The 10969-nt window shown below is 41.4% G+C and overlaps 1 pseudogene; it reads right to left on the reverse strand.

Annotated features, from left to right (window-relative positions):
• Window positions 1-4994: 4994 nt before the first annotated feature.
• LOC102010310 lies at window positions 4995-10425 on the reverse strand (annotated as a pseudogene).
• Between the last annotated feature and the right edge of the window lie 544 nt (window positions 10426-10969).

Genomic DNA, 10969 nt, shown 5'->3' on the forward strand with positions numbered 1-10969 from the left:
TGCATAGGTGTGTCATGCAGCCCCTGAACAAAAGCTTCCTCTACAGGTGTGTGGTGGAAGCTCACGTTAAGCTGCAAACCAGCCGAATGGCAAATTCAGTGAAAGGAAGGCGGGGGACACTATCAGAGAGAACTTAACAATTGCATGACTCGTGTCTTCTCCATCCCCCCACCCCTTGTAGCTGTGTCCCAGGGAACTTGCTCCCCCATCAGTAAGAGCAACTTCCACTGCTTGACGATGGTCTGCTTTGAGGGGTGGCTCAGACCTTGGCAGAGCTTTCAGGAGCCCAGGAAACAGAGTCTTGAGTCGGCATGTTCACTGCAGAGGTGTGACGGGCACGTGTGACTACATGGCAGCAAAGGGGATTCCAGCGGCCGTCACTTCACGGTCACGTCACGGGGTTTCCTAGGAGTAGGAGCGTCCCTTCTCACTTCCTGCTTTCACTGGGCCGTTAGTCTTAAACACATGCTTGTCTCATTTCAGAATCCAGTGTTCAGCTTGCATAGAGTGGCATATTCCACTTCATTGTGCTATGAAAAATTTGTTCTCATTTACTCGTTCAACAAATATTTATTCAGTATAAAGGGGTTAGGTAGACTAGATTGTCCATGATAACACTGCTTAAAGAAATTTTGATATCCTCCATAAGGTAGTTTATTAACCATATAAAATATGGTCTTTTTTTTTTTTTTTTTTTTTTTGGTACTTAGAATCGAACTTAGGACCTCATGCTTACCAGGCAGGCGCTGTGCCACTGAGCTACATCCCTGACCCTAAATATGGTCTTAATATTTCTGGTTCTTATACAAATTAGGAAAACAAGGAGGGGCATGTTATGCTTTCCAGCTGATCATGTCACCTGTGTGTTGCAGTCTTTGTTAGGAACAGTAGTGATAAGGTGGGATTCCTGCTTCAAGCATGTTTACTGTAGCTAGGAATAGGAGGTATGTACACCAGTAACTCTAATGGAGGGTGTAAAGAAACAAGGATACAAGGACGAAAATAGTGGACACTTCAGAGATGATTACCTTGAGCTGGACAGGCCACTAGAGCAAGCTTTTCAGCCAGTGCAAAAAGCTATGGAGAGCTTTGCAGTAAATAGCAGAGTTGCAGTGGGCTGTTGAAGGGAAGCCAAAGTGTGAGGAAAAGTCTGCAGGGAAGGGGGATGGAGTTCAGGTCATGCAAGGCAAGTGCACTGAGGTGAAGAGGGGATGACACGCTGATCAGTGCTCTTACTTTCTGGTTAGTCAGCTCTCCTTTGTTATGACAAAATACTTGGTAATAACTTAAACAAGGGAAAGTTTGTGTGGGCTTATGATTTCAGAGGTTTCAGTCCATGGTTGTTGGTTCTGTTGTTTTTACTCTTGTGAGATCGAAGCACAATGGCAACTAGATCCCACATCCTGAATTTCCGTCACCATCAAATCCTGAATTCATCCTTGGATTCACTGACTGATGAAGTAAGAGCTTTCATAGCCCATCACCTTCCAAAAACCTACCTCTGAACATGGCTGAATTGTGGGCCAAGCCTTGAACACATGAGCCTTCGGGGAACAAGGCACACCACACCACACCGTCTACCAAGCCTGGGCCTCCTTGCTGCTGCAGCCTTGTGGTTTTCATGCATGTGGCTTGTTAAAGTCCAAGCCCAGCCATACTGCCCAGAGGCCTTCATGTGGGGCTCCATCATGGTTTACCATGGAAAACCAAGGCCCTGGCATCAGAACCGGCCTATCTGGGCTTTCTCTCAAACAATGAGTTCCTTCTTATTTTAAAAAAACTTTTATTATTATTAGTATAGGTTTTTAGTACATAATGATCACATTAATTATGGGGAGTTGGCACATGTACATATGGTCTCTTAATTCTTTTTTACATCCCCTCCCATTCCCTGCCCTCCCTCTATCTCTTGGTCAATTTCCCACTTGTAAAAGATCTATCTCACTGTTTTCTATTACCTATCTTTTATTTTGCTCTTCAATTACTTATACTTTGGATTTTCTCATCTAAGAGAAAACATGTGACATTTAAGCTTGTGTGTCTGATTTATTTCACTTAACATTAGGGTTTCAAGGTGCATCCACTTTCCTATAAATGACTCAAATTTAGCCTTCTTTATGGCAGAGCAGTACTCCCTTGTATATAAATACCACATTTTCTCTATCCTTTCATCAGCTGATGAGCATATAGGCCACTTCCAAGATTTAGCTATATGAATAGTGCTGCTAACCACAGGAGTATATGTGCATCATGATATGGTGTCTTTAACTCTTTGGGGAAGATACTTAAAAGGGAAATAGCTGGGTGAAAAGGACTTTTAGTTTTAGTTTTTTAAGGAATCTCCATACTGATATCCCTGGTAGTAATACAAGTTTTTTTCCCACTAAAAACATGAAGTGTTCCTTTTTCCTTGAAGCCTCTCCAGCATTTGTTATCTGTTGTCTTGATGCTAGCCATTCTTTCTGGAATAAGATGAAATTTATGTTGTTTTATTTTGTGTTTTTCTAATTGCCAGAGATGTTGAACATGTTTTCATGTATTTACTGGCCATTTATATTTCTTCTTATACTGGCCATTTATATTTCTTTTCTTCAATAAAATTGAAATGTTTATTCATTTCAAATGCTTGTTTTTGACTTTAATTTTTGGGGGTCTGAACTTTTTTACTTTATATATTCTGGTATTAGTATTGTGCTGGAAAAGCAGCTGGCGAAAACTTTTCTCCACTCGGTGGGTTGCCTCCTCACTCTGTTGGTGTTTCCTTTGCTGTGCAGAAGCTTTTGAATGGACATAATCCTACCTGTTGGTTCTTGATGTTATTTATTGTGCAATTGGACTTTTTTTCAGAAAGTCTTTGTCTACATCTATGTCTTTGAGAATTTTACCTATTTTATCTTTCAGCAGATTGTTTCTGTTTTAATATTTAGTTCTTTAATCCATCTTGACTTTAGTACATGGTGATAGGTTTAGATTCACTCTTCTTGCGTGTGGAGAGCCAGTTTTCCCAGCACTGTTTATTAAACAGGGTATTTTTCCCCAGGGAATATTTTTGGTCTGTTTTTCAAAGATCAGATAACTGAATGTGCCCAGCGTTGTTTCTGTATTGTCTATTCTGTTCCATTGATCTACATATCTGTTTTTGTGGAAGTACCGTACTGTTTTTTTTTAAACTTTTTTTTTTTTTACAATGCTGTTTTTATTGGTGACTTTGAAATATAACTTGAATGCAAATTGTGTTGCTTCCTGCTTTGCTCTTGTTACCCAGGATTGCTTTTCCTCTTCTGGGTTTCTTCTTGTTCTATATGAATTTTAGAATTGTTCCCTCTAGTTCTCTGAGGAATGCTGTTGGTATTTTGATTGGGATTGCACTAAATCTGTACCCCAGTTTCAGAAGTATGGCATTTTGATTACGGTATATTGGTTCTGCCTATTCAGGAACAGGGATATCTAATATCTTTCTATTTTCTGATGTCCTTTTTGATCTCCTTTTTCCGAGTATTGTGGTCTTCATTGTAGAGGTCTTTCACTTTTTTGTTAGGTTAATTCCTAAGTAATTTTTCTTGATGCACTGTGAGTGGTATTGACTTCCTAATTTCTTTTTTTGTGAATTCATCATTGGTGTGTAGGAGTGCTATGGATTTTTGTATGTTGATTTTGTATCCTGCTACATTGATGAATTTGGTTAGTAATTCTAGGAGTCATTTGATGGAATTTTTAAGGTCTTCAATGTAAAGATCATGTCATTTGCAAATAATGATAATTTGACTTCTTCCTTTCTGGTGTCTATCTCTTTTATTTCTTTTACCTGCTTGCTCTGGCTAATGTCTTAAGTACTAGTTGGACAGGAGTGGTGATAGTGAACATCCTTGTCTTGTTCCTGATTTTAGAGGGAAAGCTGTCAGCTTTTCCATTTACTATGGTGTTGGCAGTAGGTTTATCATGAATGGCTTTAATCAGATTGCAGAATGACTTTCCATACCTATTTTCTTTAGAGTTTTTATTGTGAATGGATGTTGGATTTTACCAAAGCTTTTTTCTGCATCTATTGAAATGATCATGCAATTTTTGTCCTTGCTTCTCTTTGTGGTAAATTACATTTATTGATATGCATATGTTAAACTGTGTTTGCATGTCTAGGATGGAGCCTACTTGGTGGGGATGTATGATCTTTCTGATTATTTGTTGTTCTATTTGCCAGTATTTTATTGAGAATTTTTCATCTATGTTCATTAAAGAGATTGGCCTTTAGTTTTCTATTTTTTTCTTTTCTTTTTTCTTTTTTAAATCAGGCCCTTGTCTGGGTTTGGAGTCTGGTTTTGAGGGTAATGCTAGCCTCAGAAATGATTTTGGAAATACTCCTTCCCTTTCAATTTCATTAGAGTTTGAGAAGTATTGGCATTACATCTTTTTTGAAGGTCTTGTAGAATTTAGTGGTGAATTCATTAGGCATTATGCTTTCTTAGTTGGTAGTTTTTTTTTAATTACTGCCTCATTTTCATTACCTGTTATTGGATTGTTCACAGTTTTCAAGGTTTCTTTGTTCAGTTTTGATAATTCACACGTCTCAGAATCTTTTCATTTTTACAAGATTCTACAATTTTTCAAAGTAGTTACTGATGATCTGGATTTTAGAGGTATGAACTTCCATTTCTTTACTTCTTTTGAGAAGTTTGGCTAAGAGTTTTTCTATTTTTTAAAAATTCTTTCAAAGCACCAGCTCTCAAAACAACAACAACAACAACAACAAAACCCACAAAACACCAGCTCTCTGATTCATTGACTCTTTGGATTCTTTTCTGTCTCAGTATTATTAACTTCTCCCTGATCTTTATGATTTCCTTCCTTGCACTGGGCTGGGTTCAGACTGTTCTCGTGTCTCTCTTTGGGCAGCTAACTTACTTTGCGACTCAATACCACAAGCCATTTCTCCTGTACTTCATGCTGGGTCCTGCAGTTGATCCTCAGGCTGGCAGGAGCGCTGACTGGTGCAGCACTCACAGGCTTCCAAGTTTCTTGTTGAGGGCAATCTGTGCCTGAGTGAGACTGACCAGGTAGGTCACCATCGGCATCACTGATGTTGCTGCTGAGCATGGTCTCAAAGTCCTCAGGAACTGTCTTGGGTCCTTGGTTAATCCAGTTCATCAAGAAGCAGCCCCCAGTATCGTCAGCCGACGCCTTCCAGACAGCACGTCCTCGGCATACGGCAATGCTGTGCTTAGCCGATGCTCCCCCAACTTGAGAGGCCAGTCACCCGGTTGGGGCTAAAACAGGTCTTCATGATCAGCTCAACTCCAGTGCGGTCAGTCTCATATTTCAATGTCAGCGGTGTGAACAGCACTCTCACGGTCCCCCTGGGCTACCCATTCAAGCGCTGACATAGGCCTTGATGCTCAGGCAGCCATTCTGAGGTCTTCTGTCCACTGGTAAGGTGAATGGGGTTAGGGGCCTCTGGGCCGTAGCATCCATGAGTCAGCAGCGTGTTCTGTGATGTCATGGCTTGCGGCAGACCAGCCCAGAGGAGCTCATTTGGAGAGATTTTTGTGTACCTCGTGTATGTTCTTAGCAAATTTCCTGTCAGCGCTACTTCCTCTTCTGACTCACTGTGCGGCACTGAAAAGCAATGGGTGACCCCCGCCGAGTGCTCACCATCACTTCCAAGCAAGGTTCCCATGAGTCAGGCAGCGCCCTTGTTGTGTCGCTCCTAGCTGTCCACGATGGAAGCAAAATGACAGGGTTGCAGCCTGACCATGCAGGTGCCAGGGAAGGCCCCTGGGAGAGCGGGGCCAGTAGAGCAGGCGCTCGGGCCTGCACTAGGGCTTGTGCCAAAGGCCTGGGCCTGGGTCGGAGCCACTAGTGTGGCTACCACTGGTCCAAAGATGAGGCCGATGCTGGAGCTGGTGTGGGCAAAGGAGTTGGGGCTGGGGCTGGGGCTGGAGTGGTGGGAGGAGCACTTCTGGATGCTGCAAGCATAGTCATTTTGAAGAGCTCTTCTAGTATCTTGAGGTGCATCACTAGGTTATTTATTTGTTTTTTTTTTTTTTTTTTTTTTTTTTTTTTTTTGGTTTTTCTCCGGTACCGGGAACCGAACTCACGACCTCGCGCTTTAGGTTATTTATTTGAACTCACTGCTTTTCTAATGTGAGTATTCACAGCTGTGAACTTCCCTCTTAGAACTGGTTTCATCGTATCTCATAGGTTCTTGTATGTTGTACTGGCATAACTGTTTAATTCTAGGAATTAATTTTTTTCCTTTATTACTTCTGTGACCCATTGAGTGGTCAAAAATGTCTTATTTAATGTTTAGATGTGTGTATACAGGGATACTTTGGTTGTTGAACTCAATTGTGTGTGTGTATGTGTGTGTGTGTGTGTGTGTGTGTGTGTTTGAGACAGAGTCTTGCTATGTAGTCCAGGCTCCCTTGAACTTGTGGTGATCTTTCTGCCTCAGTCTCCCGAGTGCTGGGATTACAGGCATGTACCACCATGCCTGGCTATTTTCCTATTAGAAATAATGGAAAACCAAGTAATTGGTTCTGAGGACCAATTTACACTTATAAATTCATTTTGTTCAGGACTTTAACAAATTTTGCAATGATTCCTTTCTCTTTCAATCATTCCTTTTTTATCATGTCTCTCAACAGTTTTCTTCTTAGCTTTACTGCTTGTATTACTCACTTTCTTTGGAGGCATGGTTACAATCTTTTAAGCAAATGAAGCACACACACACAAAAGCACAGTGACAAATGTTTTAATGCGTTAACACAAGCACTGTGTGTTGTGTGGGTGAGAGCAGCATCACCTCTTTATGTCCAATGTGAGATGTGACACATAACTCAGTCTTGGCCCATACAGGTCTTTTCAGCTTGGATTTTCAGTTCAACTGTTGAGCAAAGTTATGAACATGGAGCAAAATTGTTTCAAGCTTTGCTATTCAAGTAGTGGAAAGTTCCAGCTTGGAGCTGTTCAGTAACTGAGGTATCAATATATATAATTTCCTTTTTAATTGATTTCTGGTTTCAGTGTCCCGATCTGATAGAATTCATAGGATGGTTTCACTTCTTTTGTATTTATTGAAGTGACTTTGTGGACTAGTATATGGTCTATTTTGCAGAAAGTTCTGTGTGCTACTGAGAAGCAGGTGTATTCGGTTGTAGTAGGATAGAACACTGCAGATCGCTATTAAGTCCATTTGTTTGAAGTATGACTCAGCTCTGATATTTCCATGCTAATATTTTCTTTAGTTGATCTGTCTATTTGTGAATGTGGAGCACTGAGGCCCCACTCTAACTGTATTAGTGTATATTTGACCTTTTATGTTCAGCAGTGTTTGTTTTCTGAAGTTGAGCACACTGATGTTCTGGGCACATATGTTTACAATTGTTATCTCTTCCTGTTGAATTGTTCTCTTAACTAATATGTAGAGACCTTTTTTGCCTCTTCTTATCAGTTTTAGCTCAACGTTTACTTTGAGAATGAAATTGCTACCCTTGCTTGCTCTCAGGGTTGTGGTGCAGGGAACATTGTTTTACATCCTTTGATTTTTAGCCTATGAATTTCTTTCTGGATTAGATGAATCTCTTGTATGCAGTGGGCGCTTGAGTTTTGTTTTTGTTTTAGTCTGCCAGTCTGTGTTTTCAAATTGGGGGATGAAGGCCATTTACACTGAGAGTTATTATTGAAAGATTTTGATTTACTCCTGTCATTGCATTCCTTTTCTGTTGTCGATGACTTTATTTTTTCTCTTTCTGCTTAACGACTCACCTTGCTTTATGCATCCATTTCACCTACTTTTGGGCTTTGTTGGCTTCATTGTCTCTCTAGGATATTGTTGAGTATTTTTTAGAGTACTGTTTTAGAGTTCACGAATTTCTTAAGGTGTTCTTTGCCATGGAATGTCCTTATCTCTCCATCAGTTTTGGATGATAATTTTGCAGGATGTATCAGTCTGGGTTGGATGTTTTCTTCATGGCTCAAAACACTTCACTCTAACCTCTCTAGCCTTAAAGTTTATGTTGAAAAGTCTCCTGTAATCCTAATGGGTTTACATCTGTAAGTGATTTTTTTGTTTTTCTCTAATGGCTTTTAGGATTTTGTCTTTGTGTTGGCCTTCTGGGATTTTGACTATGATTTGTCACTGGGTGCTTCTTTTTTTACTGTAGTTATTCAGCATTCTGTAAACCTCACTTACCTATATGTTGAATTCTTTCTCTGTACTTAGAAAGTTTTCTGCTATGATTTCTATGAACAGATTTTTTATTCCATGTGTGCTGGCCTCTGATTTCTAACTTCAGTTAACCTTAAATTAGTCTCCTTAGCCTCATCTAGGAGCTGATGGAGGAATTGTCTTTGCTTTTTAAAAATAATTTTTAAGGTTTCTTTGAGTACGTCATCATGCGACTCAATTTTGTCCTCGATATCTGAAACCTTTTCCTTACTTTGGTCATTTCTGCTGTTTATGTATTCAATAGAATTTTTTATCTTTGGTATTTCTGTTTGCCACATCTTCATGGAATCTCTTTCTTTGGTAAATTTATCATTAGTGCTTTGAACAGTTTTGGCCTGCTCTTCCGTAAGCCTTGCTTCTAATTTTTTATTTGTTTCTTCTATAATCACATTGATCAGTTTGTTAGTTCGGCTGTCTTTTGTGTTATGTCATCTTTGAGCTCATTCAGTTTTTTTGCTGCCTCTGAGGTAATTTTGTGCAGTTCAGCTACCTGATGTTTGATTTCCTCTTCATCAGTGCCTCCTCGGATTTGCTTTGGAGGTTGGGGTTCTCTGGAGGCATTTTGTTGCCTTCTTTTTCATGTTCCTATTTGTGTGCATGTGTGCACATGTGCACACTAAGGGTTGAGGTTGGATAGAATGAAGAGAATTTGTTGTTGGTATGAAGATCATTTTAGTTCGGTTCTGTTTCCAGTGATGTGCTCTTGGCTTTATTTGTTAAGAAGTATTGTTTACCAGTTCAGCCTATTCAGTTTAATTGGGTTGGATCCTGTCACTGTGATATAAGGAAGAAATTTCTACTAGACATAACAGCATCAACTGATCCAATCATACATCAATCACAAACATTAAAACTTGTTTTGATAATTTCACGCTTTTTGAAATATTCCTTACAGAATGTATTATATTTTTCTTTGCAGTTCATCTGGGAAGTTGAGAGTAGGGGGTAAGAGAAAGAAAGAGGAAAGGGAAGGACTCTATCAGTGGGAAAATTAAGAGAAAAATCACAAAGTGAAAAATAAGAGGCTGGACTCTGTTGGAATTATTTTGTAACTGCGGTGAAGCCAGTGTTGAAGGGGTTTGAGAAAGTATTTTGTGGGTGGAAGGAGGTATGTAGGTGGGTGGAATTGAATTAGAGATTGAGGGAGACTGTGGGATTGTTGGGACCTGTTAATACACTTGTAAGTTGTCTTGTTTGGATCATCTAAGCTGAGGATTACCACGACATGGCCTTGAATGGCACTGTTTAAATTGTAACACTGGTTGATTTTTATTCCTATTGTATTTATAAAGACCATATTATACAGTATATAAGCTGTTAGATGGCGAGGAAGAGGGGGAAGGCAAGAAAATGAGGAGGAGGAGAAAGAAAAATAAGGAGGAAAGAAGGTAAAAAATAAAATAAAAGAGAAGCACTGAGAGAGGGAGCAGGTCAAAGGGGAAAACCTTAAAGGAAAAAATAAAGTAAAATAACAAACAATACCAATAAAGGAGCAGAAACCAGAATAAAAAATAAAAATACAGAAAAAATGAAAACAGAAAAAACCCCAACAACCAGGATGAACCAAATCAAACAATCAAGCAAAGAAACCACAGACGAACAAACAAACCCTCACACGGTCATTACAGCATTAACCCGAGCGTGCACACAGCCCCGTCTCCGCTGCAGTCGCAGTCCGATTGCCAGCAGCCCGGACTCTGCTCCTGTGGACCAGGCACTGCCTGCCCAAAGCAGTGGGAGCTGTCACCCCTTCCAAACCCATGTCCTGGTTACAAGCTGTGCTTTGGGCCTGATCTCAAGATCCAGTTGCACCAATCAATCTTGGGGAAGCAAATGTGGTGTAGTCGGCCCAGCTCCTGGTTGTCCAGTTCTCCATCAAATTCTGCGAGGGACCTTACCCTCTCTTCTTTCCCTGCCTGGCAAGTATCATGGTCATCTGCAGTGTCTTCTTTCCAGAGCCTAGAATATGGCAAGAAGACCCCCGGCCGCAGCACTGCTCACTCTTTCTCTGTACCCCGGTATCTCTCTGTCTCAGTCCTGCTTGTAGAATCTAGGGCTGCCACCAGGCTTTGCCGGCTCAGGGTGGTGGACAGGACCTTACGCCGTCTCCGGCTTTTCTGGTGTTTAGGGAAATAATAAGCAAGTGTCTGCTCTGTTCTGGCTTTGCCAGACCACCCTCGGATCTGCCTGCCAATCCCCATCTCTTCTCACAGCTCTCCCCTGCTCTACTTGTGCTTGCTGTAGACCTGGGTTTCCCTGCCTTCTGCAGTCCGAAGCGAGGAGGTGCTGGGCCCCTCGTGGGAGCCTGCTGGCAATCCTGGGTAGCATGCTGAATGTCACACACGCACAGCTCTCCCACTGGATGTGGAGGAGCCGGTGACTTCTTTTTATTCTGCATTGGGCAAGCCTCCTTTCTCCCCTCAGTCCCGCCACCCGCAGGTGTTGTAGTGCTGTTGTTTTCAGGACACAGGTGCATGTGTTTTGTCCTGTCCCATTCTCCCGCTTTCAGCTTCTCTGACTCCCCCGCTGGCACTGTCTCATTGCTGTGCCTAGGAGGGAAGCTGGGGTGACGGTGAGTCTGTTCCATCAGCCAAGCAGTCACTGAAGGGCTGGCTGCCTCCCTCAACCTCATCCTCACCCAAGACGGTGTGTGCGGCAGGTCTGGGATGGGGTCGGGTGCCATAATGCAGGAGTGGTCCAGGGCCCCCTAGACGCTGGCTTTCAGCCCAGCCTGATTCTCTTCAT

Source organism: Chinchilla lanigera, unplaced genomic scaffold (genome assembly GCF_000276665.1).
Source record: "Chinchilla lanigera isolate Chin_1 unplaced genomic scaffold, ChiLan1.0 scaffold00040, whole genome shotgun sequence".
Taxonomy (NCBI): domain Eukaryota; kingdom Metazoa; phylum Chordata; class Mammalia; order Rodentia; family Chinchillidae; genus Chinchilla; species Chinchilla lanigera.